This window comes from Rhipicephalus sanguineus, chromosome 9 (assembly GCF_013339695.2).
Source record: "Rhipicephalus sanguineus isolate Rsan-2018 chromosome 9, BIME_Rsan_1.4, whole genome shotgun sequence".
NCBI lineage: Eukaryota > Metazoa > Arthropoda > Arachnida > Ixodida > Ixodidae > Rhipicephalus > Rhipicephalus sanguineus.
This window is the reverse complement of record NC_051184.2, coordinates 84,125,467-84,137,571: the sequence shown is the minus strand read 5'-3', so window position 1 is coordinate 84,137,571 and position 12,105 is coordinate 84,125,467. Positions and strand designations below refer to the sequence as shown.

At 53.8% G+C, this 12,105-nt stretch overlaps 1 protein-coding gene and 1 long non-coding RNA gene across 7 annotated transcripts in view; both read left to right on the top strand.

Moving 5' to 3' along the window:
• LOC119405969 (uncharacterized) overlaps positions 1-12,105 on the top strand; it is a 326,987-nt gene that overhangs the window by 158,492 nt on the left and 156,390 nt on the right. The gene's annotated exons all lie outside the window — the stretch shown is intronic.
• LOC119405970 (uncharacterized) overlaps positions 1-12,105 on the top strand; it is an 88,479-nt gene that overhangs the window by 75,593 nt on the left and 781 nt on the right. The window lies entirely within an intron of this gene.

The window sequence follows — 12,105 nt, the reverse complement described above, 5'->3', positions numbered from 1 at the left end:
GGACACAACATGACCGCTCTGTTGTGTCCACTGTTTCTTAGTAAACATTCTTTTTGTGATGTTTTGCCTATACCCACTATGAATTCGCCGTCAACGCACAGCGTGCACAGCGTGGTGAGCGCCCACGCGAACATCACCGAGTACTTGGCTGACGTGGGACGGATACCTTGACGTCTATCGCGTTCAACATCATCAAGACCGCTACCCCTGACCGCTACCTCAGGAGAGTAGGAGGCTCAGTAGAGTGGCCCTACCTGGCGCTGTTCAGCGAGCCATAGCCGGTAAACTAAGGGCAGCAACAGATGGCAGTGTTCTTCTATACGACGTGCGATGACGAAGAGCGACCGGGGTCTCGGGCGCGTGATGCGTTTGAGCGAGGATAGATGAAGACGAAGCGCAGCTAGACCAGCGTACGTACGTTGCTTCTCTGTTCTCTGCATTAAAATGGCGCAGTAGCCAAAAAACGTCAAAGAAGGCGGGCTTCTGGCTTGACGCAGCGCGTCTTGCGAGGAAAGGTTCACGCATCATCGGTGATGGAACGCGGAAGTCGACCGCCGCCGTTATTTATTGTTAAGTGGAGACGACAGAAGAAGGCTGTGTTTACAATATTGACACAATAACAGTGATCGCGGTAAGAACAAAGATGGCGCAGTAGCAACAAAAGAGTTCAGTTTCGCAAGTGAAGGCCAGGAGCGGTCGATGCAAAGGCCCGCGCTTCTAGCGCGTTAAGTCAGGTGGTCGACCAGGGTGGTAGTCAAGGCATCGTAGATCGCGGGGGCGAGCCATGTGAAGGCCCGGAGAGGTCCCAAGTACGTGAGTGATTGTTGACTCTGTGGCTAGTGCAACGCAAAAGTGGCATGTCGTTGGGGAGGCTGTGCACCAGACGTCGATGCAGCCCGGAAGGCAGGAGTCAACGCGGCGCCCACACGAATCCTCCTGAGCACAACCTCCTCTCGGCGAGTTCAGCCGCCGGGAAGGTCCGATCCACGTGGAGGAATGAGTGCACGCGTGGAACGCCGGATGGTTTCTTTGTGCAGGAGCAAGCTGCCCTTTGGGGACAAACGAGGTACAGGCAGCGGGTGTTGAACTTCCGCTGGATGGGAAGCGGTATCTGCAGCCATTTGAGCCGGTGTAGACCAACGGGCCCACAACACGCGGACAGGGCAGGCGCATGAGTGGGTTAGTCGGTGCATATCAGAAGCTATATCGAGGGAGCTGGTCACTTTTCGCAACTCTCTAATTGCCTGCGTGGAGTCCGTGTGGACAGCAACCTATTGAATGCCAATCAGTCCACCTTGGGTATCATGAATGTTAAGCAGTCCCGTATAGCTGCGAGCTCCGCCAACACTGATGGGAATTGTGCCTCTGTAACATAGGATCATGTGTGTTGCGTTTCAGGTAGTGTGGGGCATACGAGGCTGTTGTGCAAAGCGCATCTATCGTTAGCTGCATCTACGGTATACCGCTAGTGAGTCGTCGATGGTAGTGACGACGGCCTCCTGTTCCCTTTGTGTGGTCGGATTTCGCAGGCGTCAGTGGTCGGTTGTCGCTGTCCTGTGCCTTGAGCCATGGCGGAATTTCTGGCAAGGGTGCGACAGGCTGTGGCGCCGTTGAAATATAGCAGTGAGTTTGAGCCACCGCTGCAGGAACAGCTTGACTTTTTTGGTGGTGAGCCATTCGACGGTGGTGTACGATTTCGTCGATGGTACTGAGCTGCGCTTCCGCCTGGAGGGTTGCGATATGTGTTATCCGAGGAAGGCATGTGATTGCCCTCATGGCATCTCGATTGGCGGTTTCGAGCAAGTCCCAATCTCTCAATTCCATGCGCTGAAACTCAGCTTGATAAACAAGCCGAGGTTGCAGGATCGACCGCACTAAAACACGGTCCATTCGAGAGCAAGCACCTCCGGTTTTTTGAGAAATGCGTCGAATGAGATGGAGGGTATTAGCACTCTTTCGACGAGCAGAGCGAACCCATGCACTCGCGGACCCAGATGCGTCCAGTTCGACTCCGAGCACACGGATAGTGGATACAGTGGTCAGGGCTTGGCCATTTAGGCCCAAACAAATAGGCGTCTGAAAAAGGCGACGGCGGCCTCGTCTGTTGGTGATATTGTCACGGGTATGGAAAGGTCACTCTGGCACGGGCGCCGCATTGATACCGGATGGATGAAGAAGACGACGACGACGTTGCTGCTGTGGGGCAGACTCTGGAACTGCCTTTGACCTGCGTTCCTGTGCACTGTGTGCAGTGTTAGCTCGACCAGTGCTTGCCGAATAAATAATCCCCGTAACATCTTTTTGGTGGAGGTTGCGGGTCTTCCAACAACCCTGCTCTGGATCTCCGTAGCGGTCACCGCCTTAATCCAGCCACGATGCCTGAAGACGGCGCGCAGTCCTCGCCGTCCACGCCAGCTCCGGCACCCATGATCCCTTCCCACCTCCTTGACCCTGGCACATTTTGCGGCACGGACACAACTGATGTCGACGAGTGGCTCATCTTATACGAGCGCGTCAGCAAGCACTACAGGTGGGATGAAACGCTTATGCTGGCCAACATCATTTTTACCTACGAGGCACAGCGCGTGCATGGTACGAGACGCATGAGGAAGACCTCACAAGTTGGGACGTGTGTAAGCAGAAGCTCCGTGACTTGTTCGGCCGCTCAGTTGCTCGTCAGATGGCAGCCAGGCAGGAACTCGCGTCGCGCGTTCAATCATCCACGGAGTCTTACGTCGCGTACATCCAAGACGTCCTAGCCCTCTGCCGCAAAACTGACAAACACATGACAGAGGTTGACAAGGTCAGCAACGTGTTGAAGGGCATAGCTGACGATGCCTTCAACATACTAATTTGTAAGAACTGTTCCACCGTTGACTCAATCATCACTGAATGTCGGCGGTTTGAGCAAGCTAAAAGCAGGAGGATTACTCAACGCTTCAACCGACTCCCGAATACCGCTGCGACTTCTTCCTGCGAAGATCCTGTGACACATCGTTCATTCGCGAATCCTACCAACATCACAAGGATTGTTCGTCAGGAGCTGGAAGCCATGGCGCCCGCAACTTAGCTCCCTGCGCAAGACAACTTGGCAACCATATTGCTATTCAAGCCGTCGTGCGACAAGAGTTTGCCAACATGGGCGTCCTAGTTCCCCCAACCACCAGCCACACACCCCAGCCCCTGTCCACTCCCGCCCATAACGCTGAGCAACGTGCTGCCCCACTGTTGCTGCTGCCACTTTGGTTCCACGCTTCCCATCACGCTACCGAAATCCATCAGAGTGGCGCACACCAGATGATCGGCCAATCTGCTTTTCGTGCTCTCGTATTGGTCATATTTCCCGCCACTGCCGCAACAAATGGTATTCCCGACCGAGTTTTCCAAACGACCGTATTCAAGATCGCGGACAGTATTCACCGCCACGTTTTGCCGATGACCACCTTCAGGACGCCCCACCTCGCCGTTCATCTCTACGCTCCGAGCCATCCTACGCTGACGTCGTCGCTCAGAGACACTGGTCCAGCCGCTCGCCGTCGCCTCATAATCGCCAGGCACGCTCCCCTCAACGCCGCCGCTCTCCCTCGCCGGCTTATTCTGGACAGGTCTCGGGAAACTAGCGCATGCAGCTCCTGGAGGTGGCGCTGCATTGACATCTCGGACCGAAAAACCTCTACTGACCGTTAATTCCAGACGAAATTACTCACTGTTCTCATCGATGGCCTGACCGTTACTGCTCTAATCGACACTGGCGCCCACATATCCGTTATGAGTTCTCATCTTCGATCCCGCCTGAAAAAAGTTCTCACACCCGCTGTGTCTCCTACAGTGCGAGTGGCCGACGACAGCCGAACATCAGTTCTTGGTATGTGCACCGCCCGCGTCACTGTTGCCGGCCACCATACTTCAGTTCTCTTCGCAGTTCTCGACGCTTGCCCACACGATGTCATTCTTGGCATTGACTTCTTGACCGCGCACTCGGTCCTCATCGATTTTTCCGCCGGCACTTTACGGCTCGAGTTGCCTTTGTGCTCCGATGTTACTTCTGCAAATCGCACACGGCTACGGTCCGTGGAGTGTCTACGGATACCGCCTCAGGCTGCTATGTACGTTCATATGTCGCCGTTCCCACCAGTTCCTGATGGCGACTATCTGGTAGCTCCCGTCATTGACCTGACCCTTTCCCGCAACATCGCCCTTCCGCATACTATAGTGAGTGTTGCCAACAACAGGACGCTTGTACCTATTCTAAACTTCTCTACGTCGACCCAGGTCCTTCCTGAAGGCATTGCCTTAGCAGAACTCTCAACTCTGGAGCAATGTACGGTTTCAGCTTTCACCCCTGACACCCAGACCGTCGCCGAGCCTGTCATAACCGCGCACAATAAGGCATTCCTGGACAAAATGATAGCCAGTGACCTGTTACCTTCCCAAGTTGATGCACTCCGCAGTGTTCTTTTTTCTTACCTCGACATTTTTGACCTCAACGACCGTCTCCTGGGCCGCACAAGCGTCGTAGCCCACCGCATCGATACCGGCGACGCCAGTCCCCTTCACAAACGCCCTTACCGTGTGTCTCACCCTGAGCGCCAAATTATACAGAAGGAGGTAGAGAAAATGCTCGACAAAGACGTCATAGAGCCTTCAAGTCCCTGGGCATCACCTGTGGTGCTTGTCAAAAAGAAAGACAACAGCTGGCGGTTCTGCGTCGACTATCGCCATCTCAATCGACACTAAGAAGGACGTCTATCCTCTACCTAGAATTGATGATGCGCTCGACTGCATCCATGGTGCCAAGTATTTCTCATCAATTGACCTTCGACCTGGATACTGGCAGATTTCAGTCGATGACCGCGACCGCGAGAAGACAGCGTTCATCACACCCAACGGCCTTTACCAATTTAAGGTTATGCCTTTTGGGTTGTGCAATGCTCCTGCAACTTTTGAACGCATGATGGACTCTCTCCTACGCGGTTTTAAATGGTCGACCTGCCTTTGCTATCTGGACGATGTCATTGTTTTCTCGCCCACCTTTGAAAGCCACCTTCCACGTCTGTCGGCTATTCTTGACGTTTTTCGCTGTGCTGGCCTCCAGCTTAATGCGTCGAAGTGCACCTTTGGACGCCGTCAAATTAAACTACTTGGCCACCTTGTTGACGCTGCTGGTGTCCAACCCGACCCCGACAAAGTCCGCGCTGTCCGCGAATTCCCGGTTCCACGTTCCACACAAGAAGTCCGCAGCTTTCTGGGGCTCTGCTCGTACTTCCGCCGTTTCGTCATTAACTTCGCGGAAATTGCTCGGCCACTCACGGATCTCCTCCGAAAGAACGTGGCTTTCTCCTGGGATGACGACCAAGAACATTCCTTTGCGTCGCTGATTTCCGCGCTCACATCACCACCTGTGTTGGCTCATTTTGACCCAACCGCTCGAACATAGCTTCGCACCGACGCAAGTGGCCATGGCATTGGTGCTATACTCGCTCAGATACAGAATGGCACAAACCGTGTGATAGCGTACGCTAGCCGCCTTCTGTCACATTCGGAACGGAATTATTCCATTACCGAGCGGGAGTGCCTAGCTCTCGTCAGGGCTATCGCGAAATTCCGTCCGTACCTATACGGACGCCCATTCCAAGTTATCACAGACCATCATGCCCTCTGCTGGCTGTCAACACTTAAGGATCCCACAGGAAAACTAGGCCGATGGGCGTTACGATTGCAGGAGTACACGTTCTCGGTAGTGTACAAATCTGGCAAGTTGCACAGCGATGCCGACTGCTTATCACGACACCCTGTTGATCCACCCAACTCCACTGCGGTGGAAGCTGATGACTGCATCTTAGCCATCACTGACTTTCTGCAGGTGGCGGATGAACAACTCCGCGACCCATCGCTGCGCTCCATCATTGACCGCCTTCAGTCCGGCGATACCGACCCTTCATTGAGCACGTTCTTGCTTCAAGACAACGTTTTGTACCGCCGCAACTTACACCCCGATGGCGCGGAACTTTTACTCGTCGTCCCGCGTCATCTGCGCAAGGACATCCTGCAAGAACTTCACGACGCGCCAACTTCTGGACATTTAGGCGTATCCAGAACCTATGACCGCGTTCGACGACGGGTATTCTGGAAGGGCCTTTATCGTTCAGTCCGCCGCTACGTCGCTGCGTGTGACCTGTGCCAGCGCCGAAAAAAACCTACAACTCTCCCTGCCGGACGCCTTCAACCTATTGAAGTCCCAGCCCAGCCGTTTTATCGAGTGGGGTTGGACTTGCTAGGTCCCTTCCCAACTTCAACAACAGGTAATAAGTGGATCGCAGTAGCTACGGATTATGCTACTCGGTATGCTATCACTCGAGCGCTACCGACCAGCTGCGCGACGGACGTTGCAGATTTCCTTCTTTACGACGTCATTCTCCAGCATGGCGCTCCTCGTCACTTACTCACAGATCGTGGTCGCTGCTTCCTGTCTCGTGTGGTTGACGACTTACTTCGATCTTGTGCTACTCGACACAACTTTGCGACTTCTTACCATCCTCAGACTAACGGGCTGACCGAACGCCTCAACCGCACACTGATGGACATGCTTTCCATGTACGTTTCTGACGACCACAGCGATTGGGACACTGAACTCCCGTTCGTCACCTTCGCCTACAACTCGTCGCGTCATGAAACTGCCGGCTACTCACCCTTTTATCTTCTCTTTGGCCGTGATCCCTTACTACCTTTCGACACCCTGCTTGCGCCTGACCCTCCATCCACGACCTCATACGCTCAAGATGCAATCACCCGTGCTCTCATCGCACGTACAGTAGCCCGTGCTCGGTTCTCGTTATCCCAGACTGCACAGAAGTCCCTCTATGACAGTCGACATAGGGATGCCGATTTTCCCCCGGGCTCTCTCGTTTTACTCTGGCTCCCATCTCGTCGTGTTGGCCTTTGCGAGAAGCTTCTGTCGCGATACGTTGGGCCCTACCGAGTCGTGCGCCAGGTGACACCTGTCACCTATGAGATTTCCCCGGCCACTAACTCATCGACTGCTACACCCAGAACTGACATCGTGCATGTTTCTCGCCTGAAGCCCTACAATGGTGACACGCCCTTCTAACCAAACAGGCACCGGGACGGTGCTTTGCCGACCGGGGTAATGTCACGGGTATGGAAAGGTCACTGGCACGGGCGCCGCATTGATACCGGATGGATGAAGAAGACGACGACGACGTTGCTGCTGTGGGGCAGAGTCTGGAGCTGCCTTTGACCTGCGTTCCTGTGCACTGTGTGCAGTGTTAGCTCGACCAGTGCTTGCCGAATAAATAATCCCCGTAACAATATACATGTATGCCGTCTTCGTGGCAGATAATGTCAGTCCTATGCGCGCACACCAGTCCGATGCCTTGTTCAGAGTGTGCTGGAGTGCATGCTGCTGGCGTTGCAGGTTTGTATGTAGTGTCCACAGATTGAAGTGGTCCGCATACTGGAGGAAGAAGGCATCTGGAATGCTTGATAGTTGTCACGCGAGGGGCAATAGCGCAATATAAAAGAGTATCAGAGCCAGCACCGAGTTCTGCGGCACACCCCACTTCGTGACGAAGTGTCCGGTTCTTTCCTTGGCGACTCGGATGCAGGAGGTACGGTGTGCCAGAAAAGACACCACGAAGTCGCAGACACGACGCGGAAGTTGAAGCCGTTGCATCAGGCGAATGATGGCAGAGTGGCTGACGTTGTCGTAGGCTTTATGAACGTCCATTGCGAGAAGGGTCCGAATGGTGCTTGCTCACTCTCCCACGAGCACCATTGACGTCATATGGTCCAGGCCATCTTCCGTGCCCAAATGCGGTCGAAAACCAATCTGGGCCTGATGGTACCAGGCGTGATTTTCCAGCCATCAGGAGACGCGCGACGCCAACATGCGTTCAAGAAGCTTGCACAACGTGCACGTTAGAGCTATCAGCCGAATATTAGAGAGGTTGCCCTGGTGCTTTCCTGGCTTTGGTATCGGCATCACTTCGGCAAGCTTTCATAATTCAGGCAGCTCTCCGTTGATCCAAATAATGTTAATCGTGTCCAGCAGCCACTCTAATGCAGGGCCATTGATGTTTTTGAGCACTTCATAAGAGATCCGATCTGGTCCTGGCGCCTTGCGCACTTTTGCCTCGTCGATTGCTGCATGCAGCTCCGCCATCGTGTACGGCGCTTGCATGCCTTCGATGTCTGACTGACTGGGAGCCACACCACCCTCACGGGGCAGGTTATATGGAAAATCTAATCGTGGTGGGGCCTGGTTGTACGCTGGGAAGAAAGCCTTAGCTACTTCTGGAGCGAAGTGTCTTGGCGTACATCTACAAGATAGACACACACTGGCCACTGGATCAGGCATGCGATCGCTTAATCCCATGCTCCGGAACGTTCGTCAGATCAATACGGATGAAGACAATGGGCCGAAGGACGCACACCAATACATCCACCGTTCCCGAGAGAGCCGCTTCTGGCAGCGACGCGCTGCTGTGGTGAGTCTGTTGAGGTTATCACGAAGCTCAGCGGCGGCCAGATCTTGGTTTAAGGCTAGTTCTCCCCAACGACGTGCTGCCCACAGACGCAAAAGATGCCAATTCAGAGGTGTTTTGTTATCCTCCACCCAGCTGGACTGCGTGGCGGATCGTGAGGCTATGTCTAACGCCTGCAATGGATCAGATGATGGTGCTGCAACATTGAGTTCCTTGCGGAATAAGTCCCAGTCGGTTATGTAGCATTGGTGGCGGAGGCGGCGCTGGCTATTCGCTGCCAAACTGATTATCAACGGGTGGTGATCACTTCCCCAAAAGTCTGGGTCTCGGTCCCAGGAAACGGCACACATGCACAACCACCACGAGAGATCGGGCGCATACGGTGGAGCACTGGAATGATCCCACTGACGTGTACAAGAGGCCGTGACATTCAAAAGGAGAAAGTGCGTGTCTGCAAAAGTATCCAGCATGATGCAGCCTCTCGCACTGAACGTAGGGTAGTCCCACGACTGATGAGGTGCATTGAAGTCTCCCCCGACTAGCGCTGGGCGCCCAGGATGACTTCTACGCAGATGATCCAGCCACTTGATATGCAATCGAGGAACGCTGCCACTGTACGGACGCGCGCAAACTGAAACCACAATCACGTCAGTGCACGGAAGTCTAACGAGCACTGTCACCACTTCTTGCCACTCGTTAACCACGACAGCAGAAGAACTTGCGTCTGAGGATATGAAGTCACGACGTACACTGCAGCCTTGCCTGAAACTCCCAACGCATTGGCGCAGCGTAGATCGGGGATGGTTGGAAAAGCATACCCAGTGAGTTCGTTTCCCGTAGGAGGAGGCATCAAGCGGGGAGCTTCCCAACGCAAGGCGCTGGCGAAACTCTCCAATTTTATTGGCAAGCCCTCGGCAGTTCCACTGCAGAACACAGTGGTGTCGCTTTCCTTTCGGAGGAGCAGTCATTGTAGCGGTGGCAGGTTGGAAAGCGACACATTTGACAGCTCTTGCAGTTGCCGGGCGACAGAGTGGAGGAGCTCCGCCAGGGTCAGCTCGGCTTGTCGTGACGCGCTTGTGCGGGGTGATTCAGGTACAGAGGCAGCACACGGCGCGTCTTTTCCACTTGTCGTAGTTGGGCCAGCGGGTCGAGCGAGAATGACTCGGCGTTGCGCGAGGCGCTTGACTTCCATTTGGAGCTGGGCTATCTGCTGGCGAAGCTTCGCCAGCTGATCAGCCGTCGTATCAGTCAATTCAAGCGTGCTCATAGCCTGCTGAGCACGTTTTTTGCCTCGCTTGAGCGCGGTGCTGTACGCGGAGCCATCGTAGTAAGTATCGTCAGGTTGTTCCTGTTGGTGCTGGTGTGTCCTCTTCGGAAGGGGACAACAGTTCAAACCGATTGCTCGTCGGAATGTCAGCATCCCTTTTTTCTTGTGTCGCTGAACGCTCGCGGCCCCTGCGTTGGCAGCAGGCTTTTATAGCGGTCTGTTTAACTGGACAGTCTTTGGACGCTATATCATGATCGTCCGTTTGGCAGAACCCGCATTTGTATGTGGGCGTCTGGGCCGACTCCATGTGGATTGTGGACAAGAGCCTCGCATGTGACCGGTACGAAAACACCGGTGGCAGTGTACCACACCGGGCTTATACACATGAAACTGCAGGATGCGTTTATATACTACGTAATGCGGATCGTCGGCGTCCGAGGACCTTGGAGATTGACCAGGCACGTGCGTCCGCGGCCCATATAACGAGCTGTGACGGGCATGTGCGTGGAGCAGGTCAAAGCATCGACAAGGCTCTCCCGCAACTCCCCTGGGTCAACACCACAGACCAAACACCGACGCATGTCCAAGCCGGAAGTCAAGTACGCTTGCACTTGCACGGTAGAATCAGCTGCGGCTGGCAGAGTTCGCAGTTCTGTGGGGCGATAGACATCAGGTAGCGAACGCACCCATACGGATATACTAATGGTGGGATTGTGAATGGAGAAACCTTTAAACGCAGTGGTGTTTAGGCAGGCGTCGAAAGCTGACTGAAGGAGGCGATTTGATAAGCTTGATACGTCAAAGCACTCACGTGGTTTTACCACGACCTTGTACTTGGACTCGGAGGCGGGCGATGCAGAAGCTGCCGGAGAGTAACTCGGAACGGCAGCGCAAAAAATACCAAAAACCGCGACAGAGGCAGAAGGAACACAGCGCTAAACAACTGTGTTTGTTGCAGCTGAGCGCATATATATGCACATGACACCGCGCGTAAAGAAAAAGAAGGGGGCGAAGGAACACACAAGGCAATCAACCAAGCATATCACACAAGCGGCTGACGCGACAAAAATAGCATTTCCTTCTCTGATAGACACAGAGGGACATTCCCGCTTTCTGGCCGGCGGTTCCGACGCAACAAACCATCTGCATCAATTTGTGAGTCAGCCATGCGTTTCGCACTGCGTTTCGGAGCGGAGGCTGGTTGTGATGGCTGCATCATAGGCTCCGCTGCAGGCGTCAATACGGACTCACATGAAGAACGCGGGCGCGTTGCCGCCGCCTGATGCAACCGGCGAGACGCCGGGGCTCTCTGGATGAGCATCCCGCGCACAACGTTAAAGCGAACGGCGCCAACGGTGGTCAGTCCAGGTCGTCGATGGTTTCCGGGAGAAGAGAGCTAGGGGGCGACCCCACGGCCTCGTCCAGGGCGTCCGACAGGTCTGTCCATAACCAGTGGGGCCAGACAAATAGTCGTGGTAACGTTCAGCCAGGGCGCAGACGTTGCGGGAACGCCGGTGTGGCGGTGGTGTTAAGATGGGGTGTTAACGTTCGTTTTAGGGCTGCGAATAAGTTACTCGAGTATATGCGACGGAGTGGAGAAAAAACGAGCACGTAAAAATAAAAGTAGGACAGATATTACTTTCGTTAAACACAAAAAAGTCTAACTGCTGTATGGTTTGGTAGATAAATTTCCCTTTCGATACAATGGCTTCAAAGTAAGCCCGACAGGCCCTTGTCTTAAATGGGATTTCATGGATCACACAAGGATGCTAACCGGGCTTCACTGTCTAACCTTTTTTCGAAATATCTAGACTGAGCGCATGCCAAAATTCGATCAAGGATCAGTTTTATACGCGCACAATAACGAGGAAACGCGTCTCATGGTGGAGGCTTGGCGTGTCAATAACTGTGGATGCGCATGCGTAGGCTAGCATTCGAGCAGTTTGCATAAGGCAAAAGTAATTCAGTAGTTATATATTCCCTAGAGTTGTTGTACGTATCGCTCAGTGACAGGAGCCGCGGACTTACTTAAGCATGTGCAGAAATGTTTTGTGTCTCTAATTTCCTTCCCGCCCCTGCACGCCCCTTATGTTGGTAATCGGTGTTTGTGCCGTGTCCTTCTCTTCTCTGTGCTGGCACGCATAACTTTCTTTCATGATGAATAGCTAGCATTTACCACATCCTTATGTCGTTATAGGCCTTAGTGCGCTGGGAAATTCACTAATTTGCGATGTGGGTACCGTCGAATAATATGCAGACAGCGCCCTACTATGAGTTCTCAGAAAATGTCCTTTGAAGAGAATCCCCGTTCGAATGTGAATGGTGAGCGTAACA